At 38.5% G+C, this 16,401-nt stretch overlaps 1 pseudogene across 1 annotated transcript in view; it reads left to right on the top strand.

The window, feature by feature from the left end:
- The first annotated feature begins 2,023 nt into the window (after positions 1 to 2,023).
- Positions 2,024 to 16,401, top strand: part of LOC309667567 (olfactory receptor 10V1-like) — a 104,477-nt pseudogene continuing 90,099 nt past the window's right edge. The window contains exon 1 of the transcript XR_014268530.1: positions 2,024 to 4,680. The product of XR_014268530.1 is annotated as an olfactory receptor 10V1-like (transcript). The remainder of the gene's footprint in view (positions 4,681 to 16,401) is intronic.

Genomic DNA, 16,401 nt, shown 5'->3' with positions numbered 1-16,401 from the left:
GGTTTACGTCGCTCTCTCCCCCCAAATGCACAGTGCTCTAAAATGTTCCCTCTTTCCAGGGCCTGAAAAAGAAGCTGAATTGATTCTGGCAAATAAGATCAGGTAAGGTGCTGTTGACCAATACAACGGGATCATATCTGACCCTCTTAATGTACACCCCACCCCCATCCATCTTAGCTCACATTTTTATTTTAGCTGGGTAAATTTTCTTTTTACCAGGGAAAAAATTAATTTTATGAATGAGAGTCTTTACAAGGCCTTTAGAATCCTACCCTTCAGGTAAATGTCTAAACTTCCTTCCTGTGAGAATGACCCTGACCCAGGTCCAAGCAGTAATGAACAAAACACATGAGAGTTTGGATGACTTGTTATGTGATGATTTCTGAGTGGGAGGAAGGTTTGTCTGTGTGACAAAGCACCTGAAACAAGACCCTTGTTGTTTTAAATTCTCTAGTTTCCCTTTGAGAGTCTATTCTAGCCTAATCTACTCCCAGTAGTCTAGAAAATGCCGTACATTCAGTGTTCAGTCCCTTTTAGTGGTGCAGCCCAGAGCAGGGCAGTGCCCAGACCAGAAATGCACATCAGCCTGATTTCCTTCAAGCAGAGATTCAGGGAGATGGAGAGGGCGGTTATTTTCCTCATACAGGAAAACAGTTGGAGCTTTGAGCACTAAATTATTTAAAGTCTAACTAATGAGTGCTAATAAGATGGGCACATTTTTAGTGACCATATTTTCTAAACACAAAGGAATTAAGCTGTAGCAGGCTTGTAAAAGGAAGGTTTTCCATCCATGAACACTAGGTCACACTTAACAAGACCGTGTGCTCTGCCTAAATAAAAAACTACCCAGGCCGTGAAAAAGACATGAATTACTTATGCATTCAACAAACATTTATTAGTCACCATAGTAGGCATTAGAGGGGGAGGAACAAGATACAGTCCTTATCCTGCAGGAGATTATATATCTAGGAGAAATAAGACATATATAAAACAAATTATCATAAAAATAGAATGAGTTTGTTTTAGAAAGGTGTACAAGACATTGTACTTGATTTACCATCTAGAAGAATGTGGGCATTGTCCAGTTGTGATGGGGAGAAGAATTTTTAGAAACTCCCCAAAGCTAGAAGTCTATATTGGTGCTGTTTCCAAAACTGCTGTACTTTGCTTTACCCTTGGTGAGAAGCATGAAGAAAGTTTATAAAAGCTATGGGAGTGTTATGCCTATAGTTAAGGGCCAATGTACTAGAAGGCTCAGAGCTTTCTCTGCAACCACAAAACAATAATGAAGCCATCATGCTCAGTGCTGCTGAACTGGCACAAGCTGACCTCTTTTTCTCTCTAGGAAAATAATCCTTCAGAGAAAAATGAAGCATCTTTTATACGGGACAATATGACCCTGATGTATATTATAGGTCTTGGAATCAAGATCATTACGACCTTATATTTGATGGCCAGTATATTAATGCTAGGCAATGTATACGTTTAGAGGCTCAGTGTTTTTAGCTCAGCTTGTCCTTGCAAAACAAAAATGAAGTCAAAATCCTGAGCTCAATTGCCACATGGGGCAAATTAACTTGACTCTTATTCATAGTGATAGACTTTACAGTTAACCTCAGCCAACTCTCTTGAAAATGTGAGCTGACCAACACAAGCAAAGATAGAGAGTGGCCTGCCCAGCATAAACTCATCTTCAAAATTATTAAAGCTTTTTGAACTTCCCTGGTGGCGCAGTGGTTAAGAATCCACCTGCCAATGCAGGGGATACGGGTTAGATCCCTGGTCTGGGAAGATCCCACATGCTGTGGAGCAACTAAGCCTGTGCACCACAACTACTGAGTCTGCGCTCTGGAGCCCGCGAGCTACAACTACTGAAGCCCGCACACCTAGAGCCCATGTTCCACAACAAGAGAAGCCACCGCAATGAGAAGCCCGTACACCACAACGAAGAGAGCCCCTGCTCGCCGCAACTAGAGAAAGCCCGTGTGCAGCAACGAAGACCCAACGCAGCCAAAAATAAATAAATTTTTTAAAAATTATTAAAGCTTTAGGATAAATTAGGAGTTTGGGGTTAAAATATACACACTACTATATATAAAATAGATGACCAACAAGGACTTACTGTATAGCACAGGGAACTATACTCAATATCTTATAATAACCTACAATATAATGGAAGAGAATGTAAAAGAAGAATATATAGATATAGAGAGATATATAGAGAGATATATCTATATATATCGGAATCACTTTGCTGTACACCTAACACAACACTGAAAATCAACTATATTTCAATAAAATTTTTTAAAAATTATTAAAGCTTTAGGTGCTGAAACAGTATCATCGCTGTCACCCTAAAGCACACAGCACTTTCCTTCCTAATATATTTCTTTCTTTTGTCCTAGAAAACCCAATGTGCCACTTTTATGGGGGATGAAAACCAAACCACAGAGATCCAGTTCCACTTTCACCCATTTTCACCCATCCTGGAGGTGCAAATGTTAATTTCTGTGGCTTTCTTGCTAATATATATTGGAAGTCTCATTGGTAACACCACCACCTTTCTCACTGTCTGAGCAGAGCATTTGCTCCACACACCCATGTACTTCTTTCTGGCCAATCTGGCAGTTCTGGAGACCTTTTACTCTTCCACTGTTGCCCCTCTGGCTTTGGTCAGCTTCCTGACCTTGGGGAGAATACTCATCTCTTTCACTGGCTGTGGCACACAGATGTTCTTCTTGGTCTTTCTGGGCAGGGCTGACTGCATCCTCTTGGGGATCATGGCTTATGATCGGTTTGTAGCTATCCGGGATCCCTTCTGTGACTCCTTCCTCAGGAGATGGCAGCTGTGCACCCAGCTGGCTATGGGAGCCCTGGTCCTTGGTTTCATTCCAGCCTTACAACTGACAATTCTGATCTTCCTTCTGCCGTTTTGTGGCCACAGTAGAATCCCTCACTTCTATTGTGACGTATTCCCGATCTTGCGGTTGGCATGTGGAGATACTCGAATGCAGGAAGCCATGATCTTCATTGTCAGTGTCATCATCCTTACCATTCCCTTTTCCCTGAGCTCCATCTCATACCTCTTCATCGTGGCTGCCATCCTGCAGATCTACTCAGCAGAGGGACGGCCCAAGACCTTCCCCACCTGCTCTTCTCATCTGACTGTGGTTCTCCTCCAATACAGCTGCTGCAGCCTTATCTATTTATGCCCCAGCTCCAGCTACAACCCAGAAATGGGCCGGGTGGTGTCTGTTGTCTACATCTTTGTCACCCCTGTCTTGAATCCCTTGATCTACAGTATAAGAAACAAGGAGCTGAAAGATGCACTGAATAAGGTAATGTAGAGACATTTACTGAAGTTGGAAACGTGGGAGTTTCTGGGCTCATGTAAATGGCAGGAAATAATTCTTCAGAAAATGATAAACTCAAGGATTAGATGACATAAACATTTGGGGAACTGGATTTACTACTTACTTTCCTTTACTACTAGGAAATAGAATAGTTCCTATATCTAGCTTCCAAGTATAGTGTAAGCTCCTGAAAGTAAGATAGTATCATTTAAAATAAGAGTGAGTAGGGGAATTCCCTGGTGGTCCAGTGGTTAGGACTCAGTGCTTTCACTGCTGAGGGCCTGGGTTCAATCTAAGATCCCTCAAGCCACGTGGTGTGGCTAAAAACATAATAATAATAATAAGAGAGAGTAAACTCTTGATGGGCAGGTATTTCTGTTTTGTTCACTGATCTATCCCCAGGGCCTAAAACAGTGCCTAGCTAAACACTCAATATATATTTATTGAATTAATGAATTCATTCAAGTGATGGCAAATAATGTCTCTATTTCCTTGTATCTCCCCACAATGTTATTCAGAGATTTGCATACACTGGCTATTCAATAAATATTTGTGGAGTAACTAAAAAGAGATTCCCTCTAAGAGCAATAATGATTCTTCAAGTTTCTACTCATAAACTCTTATTTTTCTCCTTTCTATTGACTGAGTCTTGGGAAATGTTTATTGTGAGACCAATCAGTGTTGAGAAGTTGTAAAAATATAAGACATATATATCTGGTATGTATTGTAATTTTAAAAAGTGTAAATGGTGACTTTAAAATTAGAAACAATATCTCCATTCCACTTTCTTCTCATTACAAATGGGAAATTTCAAGAAGGGGATGAAGGGACCAATGGTTGTTTGGGAGAACTGATATGAGACCTTCCTTTCTCCATTCTTGCCAATCTGTCTTCTTATAGTTCTACTTTTAAAATAACATTTTTCCATTTTTAAATATAGTGATATCTATTTTAGAAAAACTGGAAAACATAAAAGTAGACAGAAAAAAAATTAAAAATCATTTCTAACCCCACCAATTAAAACAAACCTCAGGGGGCTTCCTGGTGGCGCAGTGGTTGAGAATCTGCCTGCCAATGCAGGGGACACGGGTTCGAGCCCTGGTCTGGGAAGATCCCACATGCCACGGAACAACTGGGCCCGTGAGCCACAACTACTGAGCCTGCGCGTCTAGAGCTTGTGCTCCGCAACAAGAGAGGCCGCGACAGTGAGAGGCCCGCGCACCGCAATGAAGAGTGGCCCCCGCTTGCCACAACTAGAGAAAGCCCTTGCACAGAAATGAAGACCCAACACAGCCAAAAATAAATAAATAAAAATTAAAAAAAAAAAGTCCTAGGCTGATTCCAATAAAAAAAAAAAAACCACCTCAGGTAATATTTGGGTACTTTATACATTTCATATATTATATTATGAGGAGCTTTTATACCCTGCTTCATTCTCTAACTCGTAACACAAACATCTGCCATGCTGAAGTAGCCTTCTAAAACATGGCTCTCATAACATATCTATTTATTTGTATTGGCATTTAGATGGCTACCAATTCTTCACTATTCTAAGTATCACTGTGATAAACAGCCTTATATCGTGCGTAATAAATTGTGCGTAACTCTGATTACTTCCTTAAGGTTAAAATATTTTAACCCCCTACTTACACATCACCAAATTGCATTCCAGAAAGACTACTAATTTGTACTCCCACAGACTATTCACAAAAGTACTGGCCTTATAATTTTATGGTCAACACTGGACTGGTTTCCTTCCTTCCTTCCCTCTCTTCTTTCCTCCTTCCCTCCTTCCCTCTTTCCTTCTCCTTCTTTTTCTTTCTCTCTTATCATTTGTCAACTTGATGGTTTTACAATAGCAACTATCTAGTTTACATTTGTTTATGAATTGATCTTTTTATATATTTATAGCCATTTAAATTTTTGTGAGTTTTTCTAAGATTCTTAAAGAATTTTAAGATTTATTTTTAAGTCTTTGTATTCTATGTCAACACTTTATCATATGTGTGGAAAATATTTCAAGATTTTGTTAATGCTTATATATATACATATACATATATAGATTTATTATTATGGAGTTCAGTATTCAAATTTTGCTTTGTGATTTTTCCATTTTTATAGTAAATCCTGAAATTATACAAATGTTCACTCATATTTTGTTCTTGCTGCCTTTTGTTTAAAATTTCACATGGAACTTATTTATTATTCCATCGTGTGCTGTGTATTTATTCTGCTTTACACTGTGCATTAACTTTTCTCCCCAAATAAGTAACCAGTTGCTTTAGCATAATTTTCAGACCCTTTACCCACAGAATTGAGATGTCATCTTTATCACATACTAAAGGCATGTTTATGCTAAGTTCTTGGCTGTTTACTCTGTTCCATAAATCAGTCTGTATATTCCTGCACCAATATCACCTTATTTGCATCACTGGTATTTTATAATCATTTACATCATAATATTAGAATCTGTTTATCTTTCCAGAAAAGTACCATGGTTAAAAGGTCTGGAGTTTGCCTTCACCTAGGCTGTGGTGGTTTTAAAATATATCCATAAATTCATAATATATCTCCCTTTACAAGGTGGGGCTTAATCCTGCTCCCTTTGAGTGTGGACTGTACTCAATAACTTATTTCTAGCAAATAGAATGTGGCAGAATTGATGACATATGACTTCTGAGTCTGGGTCATAAAAGATACTGTGGCTGCAGCCTTGCCCTCAGATTGCTCACTCTGGGAGGAGCTGCCATGTCCTGAGGACAATCAGGAAGCCCCATAGAGATGAACATCCACATGGCAAGGAACCACAGCCTCCTATGAACAGCCAGGGAGGAACTGATGCCTTTTGCCAACAGCCATGTAAATGAACAATCTTGGGCCCAGATCCTCCAGCCCCAATCAAGTTTCAGATGACTGGAGCCCCAGCCAACACTTTGACTGCAACCTCCTGAGACACTCTGAGCCAGAGCCACCCAGCTAAGCTGCTCCCAGATTCCTGACCCGCAAAAGCTCTGTGAGATGGTAAATGATTTTTGTTTTAAGCTGCTACATTTGGGGGTAATTTTTATCCAGCAATACATAACTAACACACCATGTTAGTGAACATAGCCCCCATTGTCTTGGAAGTGATTGCAATGAACACAGCAGCCACTGACAAGTTGAATTTTAGGGGGATTTTACGTGCACTTTGCCTACACTCCACCGTAGAAATCAGGGCATATCCTTACCAGAGATTTAATAAGCCCCCAAATTACAAAGATTTCCCAAGCCTCCTCCAATTCTATCCCATCCTCATACACCATTATAATAAACACAGGTAGTGGTCATGGTGGTGATGACTTCTTAAGGGGAGAAAAATATTTACCTTGTGAGATTTGACTTTTGTTTCCAGAGGTTTCTGAGCCTTTCTTATCCTAAAAGCCTTATCTCCTACTCCTTAGCCGTTGTGACAGACTGTATTTTCCAAAACGATCTTGATGTCATATTCCTTCCCATACGGTCTCCTCACATTATGATGCTGACACTCTTCCCATCCAGAGGTGAGGTCCATCTTTCTTTCCCTCGAATGTTGATGGGCCTATAACTAGAGCAGAAGTGATGCTTTGTGACTTTCTAGGCTAGGTCATAAAAAAGAGACACCCAACTGACCCTTCTGGGACACTTGCTCTTGGAACCCAGCCACCATGCTGTGAAGAAAGTAAGAAACCACATAGAAAGCCCACATGTAAGTGCTCTGGTTGAAAACCCCACTGGGGTCCCAGCTGGCAGCTAGCACCAACTGTCAGATAGTGAGTGAAATGTCAAATGCTTCCAGCACCCAACCGTTGATTCACTCCCAGCCTTCAAGCAGTACCAACTGATGCCACCTGGAACAGAGGTAAGCTGCTCTCATTATGTCCTAGCCAAACTGCAGATTCAAGAGCAAAATAAATCATTAGTGTTGTTTTAACCCACTAAATCTGGAATGGTTTGCTATACACATTATATAATCCCAACTTCACCCTCAAAGTCCTAAATCTCTTGTGTTTTATGTTATAAATATCCTAACTCACTTAATAGGGAAAAAACAAAAGAAAAACATAATGCAGGCATCACCCCGATCAAAATTTTCCTGTCTTCAATGTCAGCTAATAGGTGAGGAAAGCAAGTGTGCCTGAGTGCTTAAGCACCCTTGTAATTTCATCAGGCTTCTACATGATTGTTAATAGAATACCTCCAGACTTTCAATAGTGTTCATGGAATACTGACAAATTTTCAGACTTTATTGAACAAGCCTCTCTTCCTTGAGTTTTGCCCCAAGAAACAGATACAGCCAAGGTCCCTCCAGTACAACAGGCTCATGAAAGCATCTGAATCTCTCTTTGCTTCTCCCAATTGCCCCAGAAAAAGGCCAGAAACTAGAAGCTAACCTATCCTCCCTCACTTAGGTGTGAGTATGGGAGTCTGACTAATGCCAGAAACATAGTACCATTAAGCCTTAGGCATAGGGAATGCCAAGGTATTGGACAGAGAGTTAGGCAGTAGGAGCTGATTAAGCTTTCATAGGATTTCCTTCCTTACTCCTGATCCTTCCCATCCTCATTCTGTTAGCACCAGCTATTGCCAGTAAAATGGGCAAAGATGTATTTTGAATGGGATGCTGCCATCCAACCCTGTTCTGATGATTCTACAGCAACCACAAGAAATCAAGGTAAGGATATATACTAAGAGGTACTTGAAGAGGACCTGGACCTATAAGGTATAGCACGTGAAGACATTGCCTATGAACCAGTAGATAGAGTTATTTTCCCATTTCTTTTCTATACATTGGTTTGTAATTAAAAGAAGAACTCAGAAATGTTTGAACAATTACTATTGAGTGCTGAAGTAGGTGTTGCGGAAAGAATGAAATGCTGAATAAGAAATAGTTTCTGAGCCAAAGCAATCTTGAGAAAGAAAAATGGAGCTGGAGGACTCAGGCGCCCTGACTTTAGACTATACTACAAAGCTATAGTCATAAAAACAGTATGGTACTGGCACAAAAACAAAAATATAGATCAATGGAACAGGATAGAAAGCACAAAAACAAAAATATAGATTGATGGAACAGGATAGAAAGCCCAGAAATAAACTCACGCACCTATGGTCAATTAATCTACGACAAAGAAGGCAAGACTACACAATGGTGGAAAGACAGTCTCTTCAACAAATGGTGCTGGGAAAACTAGACAGCCACATGTGAAAAAATGAAATTAGATCACTCTTTAACACCATACACAAAAATAAGCTCAATATGGATTAAAGACCTAAATGTGAGACCAGACAGTATAAAACTCCTAGAGGAAAACATAGGGAGAACACTCTCTGACATAAATCGCAGCAATATCTTTTCTGATCCATCTCCCAGAATGATGGAAATAAAAACAAAAATGAATAAATGGAACCTAATTAAACTCAAAAGCTTTTGCACAGCAAAGGAAAGCATAAAAAACAAAACGAAAAGACAGCCCACAGATAGGGAGAAAATATTTGCAAATGATGTCAATGACAAGGGATTAGTCTCCAAAATTTACAAACAGCTCATGAGGCCTAATATCATCAAAACAAACAACTCAATCAAAAAATGGGCAGAAGACCTAAACAGACATTTATCCAAAGAAGACATGCAGATGGCCAAGAGGTACATGAAAAGATGTTCAACATCGCTAATTATTAGAGAAATGCAAACCAAAACTACAATGAGATATCACCTCACACCAGTCAAAATGGCTATCATCAAAAAATCCACAAACAATAAATGCTGGAGAGGGTGTGGAGAGAAGGGAAACCTCCTACACTGTTGGTGGGAATGTAAATTGGTACAGCCACTATGGAGAACAGTATGGAGGTTCCTTAAAAAACTAAAAATAGAGCTACCTTATGACCCTGCAATCCCACTTCTGAGCATATATCCGGAGAAAAACATGGTCCAAAAGCATACATGCAACCCAATGTTCACTGCAGCACTGTTTACAATGGCCAAAGCATAGAAGCAACCTAAATGTCCATCAATAGAGGAATGGATAAAGAAGATGTGGTATATATGTACAATGGACTATTACTCAGCCATTAAAAAGAATGAAATAATGTCATTTGCAGCAACATGGATGGACCTAGAGATTGTCATACTGTGGAAAGTAAGTCAGACAGAGAAAGAGAAATATCGTATGATATCCCTTATATGCGGAATCTAAAAACAAATGATACAAATGAACTTATTTACAAAACAGAAACAGACTCACAGACTTAGAGAATGAACTTACGGTTACCAGGGGGTAAGGGTGGGGGGAAGGGATAGTTAGGGAGTTTAGGATTGACATGGACACACTGCTGTATTTAAAATGGATAACCAACAAGGACCCACTCTATAGCACAAAGAACTCTGCTCAATGTTATGTGGCAGCCTGGATGGGAGGGGAGTTTGGGGGAGAATGGTTACATGTATATGTATGGCTGAGTCACTTTGCTGTGCACTTGAAACTTTCACAACATTGTTAACTGGCTATATTCCAATATAAAATAAAAAGTTAAAAAAAAATAAAGTTCCCCAAATGAGTTCATTGTGCGGCCAAAAAAAAAGAAAGAAAGAAATAGCTTCTGGGGAAGAAGAACTACAATCCTGCAGCCTGTGGAACAAAAACCCCATTCACAGAAAGACAGACAAGATGAAAAGGCAGAGAGCTATGTACCAGTTGAAGGAACAAGATAAAACCCCAGAAAAACAACTAAATGAAGTGGAGACAGGCACCCTTCCAGAAACAGAATTCAAAATACTGATAGTGAAGATGATCCAGGACCTCGGAAAAAGAATGGAGGCAAAGATCGAGACGATGCAAGAAATGTTGAACAAAGACCTAGAAGAATTAAAGAACAAACAAACAGAGATGAACAATACAAAAACTGAAATGAAAACTACACTAGAAGAAATCAATAGCAGAATAACTGAGGCAGAAGAACGGATAAGTGACCTGGAAGACAGAATGGTGGAATTCACTGCGGTGGAACAGAATAAATAAAAAAGAGTGAAAAGAAATGAAGACAGCCTAAGAACCTCTGGGACAACGTTAAACGCAACAACATTCGCATTATAGGGGTCCCAGAAGAAGAGAGAGAGAAAGGACCCGAGAAAATATTTGAAGAGATTATAGTCGAAAACTTCCCTAACATGGGAAAGGAAATAGCCACCCAAGTCCAGGAAGTGCAGTGAGTCCCATACAGGTTAAACCCAAGAAGAAACACGCCGAGACACACAGTAATCAAACTGACAAAAAATAAGACAAAGAAAAATTATTGAAAGCAGCAAGAGAAAAATGACACATAACATACAAGGGAACTCCCAGAAGGTTAACAGCTGATTTCTCAGCAGAAACTCTACAAGCCAGAAGGGAGTGGCATGATATACTTAAAGTGATGAAAGGGAAGAACCTACAATCAAGATCACTCTACCCAGCAAGGATCTCATTCACATTCGATGGAGAAATCAAAAGCTTTACAGACAAGCAAAAACTAAGAGAATTCAGCACCACCAAACCAGCTCTACAACAAATGCTAAAGGAACTTCTCTAAGTGGGAAACACAAGAGAAGAAAAGGACCTACAAAAACAAACCCAAAACAATTAAGAAAATGGTCATAGGAACATAAATATCAATAATTACCTTAAATGTGAATGGATTAAATGCTCCAACCAAAAGACACAGGTTCGCTGAATTGATACAAAAAAAAAAGACCCATATATATGCTATCTACAAGAGACCCACTTCAGACCTAGGGACACATACAGACTGTAAGTCAGGGGATGGAAAAAGATATTCCATGCAAATGGAAATCAAAAGAAAGCTGGAGTAGCTATACTCCTATCAGATAAAATAGACTTTAAAATAAAGAATGTTACAAGAGACAAGGAAGGACACTACATAATGATCAAGGGATCAATCCAAGAAGAAGATATAACAATTATAAATATATATGCACCCAACATAGGAGCACCTCAATACGTAAGGCAGCTGCTAACAGCTATAAAGGAGGAAATCGACAGTAACACAATAATAGTGGGGGACTTTAACACCTCACTTACACCAATGGACAGATCATCCAAACTGAAAATAAATAAGGAAACAGAAGCTTTAAATGACACAATAGACCAGATAGATTTAATTGATATTTATAGGACATTCCATCCAAAAACAGCAAATTACACTTTCTTCTCAAGTGCGCATGGAACATTCTCCAGGACAGATCACATCTTGGGTCACAAATCAAGCCTCAGTAAATTTAAGAAAATTGAAATCATATCAAGCATCTTTTCTGGCCACAACGCTATGAGATTAGAAATAAATTACAGGGAAAAAAATGTAAAAAACACAAACACATGGAGGCTAAACAATACGTTACTAAATAACCAAGAGATCACTAAAGAAATCAAAGAGGAAATCAAAAAATACCTAGAGACAAATGACAATGAAAACACGACGATCCAAAACCTATGGGATGCAGCAAAAGCAGTTCTAATAGGGAAGTTTATAGCTATACAAGCCTACCTTAAGAAACAAAAAAATCTCAAATAAAAAATCTAACCTTACACCTGAAGGAACTAGAGAAAGAAGAACAAACAAAATCCAAAGTTAACAGAAGGAAAGAAATCATAAAGATCAGAGCAGAAACAAATGAAATAGAAACAAAGAAAACAATAGCCATGATCAATAAAACTAAAAGCTGGTTCTTTGAGAAGATAAACAAAATTGATAAACCATTAGCCAGACTCATCAAGAAAAAGAGGGAGAGGACTCAAATCAATAAAATCAGAAATGAAAAAGAAGTTACAACTGACACCGCAGAAATACAAAGCATCCTAAGAGACTACTACAAGCAACTCTATGCCAATAAAATGGACAACCTGGAAGAAATGCACAAATTCTTGGAAAGGTATAACCTTCCAAGACTGAACGAGGAAGAAATAGAAAATATGAACAGACCAATCACAAGTAATGAAATTGAAACTGTGACTTGAAATATTCCAACAAACAAAAGTCCAGGACCAGATGGCTTCACAGGTGAATTCTATCAAACATTCAGAGAAGAGCTAACACCCATCCTTCTCAAACTCTTCCAAAAAATTGCAGAGGAAGAAACACTCCCAAACTCATTCTATGAGGCCACCATCACCCTGATACCAAAACCAGACAAAGATACTACAAAAAAAGAAAATTACAGACCAATATCACTGATGAATATAGATGCAAAAATCCTCAACAAAATACTAGCAAATAGAATCCAACAACACATTAAAAGGATCATACACGATGATCAAGTGGGATTTATCCCAGGGATGCAAGGATTCTTCAATATACGCAAATCAATCAGTGTGATACACCATATTAACAAATTGAAGAAGAAAAACCATATGATCCTCTCAATAGATGCAGAAAAAGCTTTTGACAAAATTCAACACCCATTTATGATAAAAACGCTCCAGAAAGTTGGCATAGAGGGAACCTACCTCAACATAATAAAGGCCATATATGACAAACCCACAGCAAACATCATTCTCAATGGTGAAAAACTGAAAGCATTTCCTCTAGGAACAGGAACGAGACAAGGATGTCCACTCTCACCACTATTATTCAACATAGTTTTGGAAGTTTTAGCCACGGCAATCAGAGAAGAAAAAGAAATAAAAGGAATACAAGTTGGAAAAGAAGAAGTAAAACTGTCACTGTTTGCAGATGACATGATACTATACATAGAGAATCCTAAAGATGCCACCAGAAAACTGCTAGAGCTAATCAATGCATTTGGTAAAGTTGCAGGATACAAAATTAATGTACAGAAATCTCTTGCATTCCTATACACTAATGATGAAAAATCTGAAAGAGAAATTATGGAAACACTCCCATTTACCATTGCAACAAAAAGAATAAAATACCGAGGAATAAACCTACCTAGGGAGACAAAAGACCTGTATTCAGAAAGTTCTAAGACACTGATGAAAGAAATTAAAGATGATACCAACAGATGGAGAGATATACCGTGTTCTTGGATTGGAAGAATCAATATTGTGAAAATGACTCTACTACCCAAAGCAATCTACAGATTCAATGCCATCCCTATCAAATTACCAATGGCATTTTTTACGGAACTAGAACAAAAAAATCTTAAAATTTGTATGGAGAAACAAAAGACCCCGAATAGCCAAAGCAGTCTTGAGGGAAAAAAACGGAGCTGGAGGAATCAGACTCCCTGACTTCAGACTATACTACAAAGCTACAGTAATCAAGACAATATGGTACTGGCACAAAAACAGAAACATAGATCAATGGAACAAGATAGAAAGCCCAGAGATAAACCCACACACCTATGGTCAACTAATCTATGACAAAGGAGGCAAGGACATACAATGGAGAAAAGACAGTCTCTTCAATAAGTGGTGCTGGGAAAACTGGACAGCTACATGGAAAAGAATGAAATTAGAACACTCCCTAACACCAAACACAAAAATAAACTCAAAATGGATTAGAGACCTAAATGTAAGACTGGACACTATAAAACTCTTAGAGGAAAACGTAGGAAGAACACTCTTTGACATGAATCACAGCAAGATCTTTTTTGATCCACCTCCTAGAGTAATGGAAATAAAAACAAAAATAAACAAATGGGACCTAATGAAACTTCAAAGCTTTTGCACAGCAAAGGAAACCATAAACAAGACGAAAAGACAACCCTCAGAACGGGAGAAAATAGTTGCAAATGAATCAACGGACAAAGGATTAATCTCCAAAATATATAAACAGCTAATGCAGCTCAATATTAAAGAAACAAACAACCCAATCCAAAAATGATCAGAAGACCTAAATAGACATTTCTCCGAAGAAGACATACAGATTGCCCAGAAGCACGTGAAAAGCTGCTCAACATCACTAATTATGAGAGAAATGCAAATCAAAACTACAGTGAGGTACCACCTCACACCAGTTAGAAAGGGCATCATCAGAAAATCTACAAACAACAAATGCTGGAGAGAAGGGAACCCTCTTGCACTGTTGGTGGGAATGTAAACTGATACAGCCACTATGGAGAACAGTATGGAGGTTCCTTAAAAAACTAAAAATAGATTTACCATATGACCCAGCAATCCCACTACTGGGCATATACCCAGAGAAAACCATAATTCAAAAAGACCCATGCACCCCAGTGTTCATTGCAGCACTATTTACAGTAGCCAGGCTATGGAAGCAACCTAAATGCCCATCCACAGACGAATGGATAAAGAAGAGGTGGTACATATATACAATGGAATATTACTCAGCCATAAAAAGGAACGAAATTGGGTCATTTGTTGAGACGTGGATGGATCTAGAGACTGTCATACAGAGTGAAGTAAGTCAGAAAGAGAAAAACAAATATCGTATATTAACGCATGTATGTGGAACCTAGAAAAATGGTACAGATGAACCAGTTTGCAGGGCAGAAGTTGAGACAGAGATGTAGAGAACAAACGTATGGACACCAAGGGGGAAAGCCGCAGGGGGGTGGGGATGGTGGTGTGATGAACTGGGAGATTGGGATTGACATGTATGCACTGATGTGTATAAAGTGATGACTAATAAGAAATGTATAAAAAAGTAAATAAAATAAAATTTAAAAATTAAAAAAAAAAAAGTGTGGGACACATAGCCGAGGCTCAGATACACGTGCTGGTGTATAGTCAGATGATTACAGGGAGAAGTAACATGGATATTGGGGTTTGTAGGCACAAGCAGAATCTGAAATAAGTTTAGAAGGGAATATTGAAGGTTTTTTACATCTTGCTCTTAAAAATATATTCATTTCTTGAGAAATTGAAGAAGTTTTTTTGTCTTTTTCCATTAATAATCAAAATAAGATTATATTTAAATATATTTTTATATATAGTCCATGCATTTAAACTCCAGTGAGTTAGCTGTCTGTTTTGATAAACTGAATAATCTGTTGTAACTTGTCTGGTGTTCTGTTAATTTGGTGTGAAGATGCAGACAGTCTTCTGTTCTTTTGTTTACAGGGTCCCTTTAATTTTGTGGCTCCCCTGGCAGTAATTCATATTTTTTGCTAAAAGGTAACAGAGTTACAAGTGCAAAACATTTACTTAATTTGTTTAGATTTATTAAACCATGCCCATTCTCTAGGCCTTTGGGACATGATCTAGATAAGAACATATGGCATAATTTATTATTTTCTCAACTCTAGTTATGTGGTAAAGCATTGTTTAACTGTCAATGAGAAAATCTCAGATTGCTCTCCTTGGGAAAGTGATTTTTTGGATAATGTTCAATTAAATTTAACAAAGGAACATTTTGTTTTCTTTAAAAAAAAAAAAGCTACAAACAATAAATGCTGGAAAGGGTGTGGTGAAAAGCGAACCCTCCTGCACTGTTGGTGGGAATGTAAATTGATACAGTCATGATGGAGAACAGTACGGAGGTTCCTTAAAAAACTAAAAATAGAACTACCATATGACCCAGCAATCCCACTACTGGGCATATACCCTGAGAAAACCATAATTCAAAAAGATATATGTAAAACAATGTTCATTGCAGCACTATTTACAATAGCCAAGACATGGAAGCAACCTAAATGTCCATCAACAGATGGCACATATATACAATGGAATATTACTCAGCCATAAAAAGAAACAAAACTGAGTTATTTGTAGTGAGGTGGATGGACCTAGAGTCTGTCATACAGAGTGAAGTAAGTCAGAAAGAGAAAAACAAATACCATATGCTAACACATATATATGGAATCTAAAAAAAAAAAAAAAAAAAAAAGGTACTGATAAACCTAGTGGCAGGGCAGGAATAAAGACACAGACATAGAGAATGGACTTGAGGACACGGGGTGGTGCGGCAGGGGGAAGGTGGGGGGAAGTGAGAGTAGCATCGACACATATACACTACTGAATGTAAAATAGATAGCTAGTGGGAAGCAGCCACATAGCACAGGGAGATCAGCTCGGTGCTTTGCGATGACCTGGAGGGGTAGGATAGGGAGGGTGGG

The sequence above is a fragment of the Balaenoptera physalus genome (genome assembly GCF_965194825.1).
Source record: "Balaenoptera physalus genome assembly, chromosome: 10".
In the NCBI taxonomy this organism is placed as follows: domain Eukaryota; kingdom Metazoa; phylum Chordata; class Mammalia; order Artiodactyla; family Balaenopteridae; genus Balaenoptera; species Balaenoptera physalus.
The sequence above is the reverse complement of the archived record's forward strand: the minus strand, read 5'-3'. Positions and strand labels throughout refer to the sequence as shown.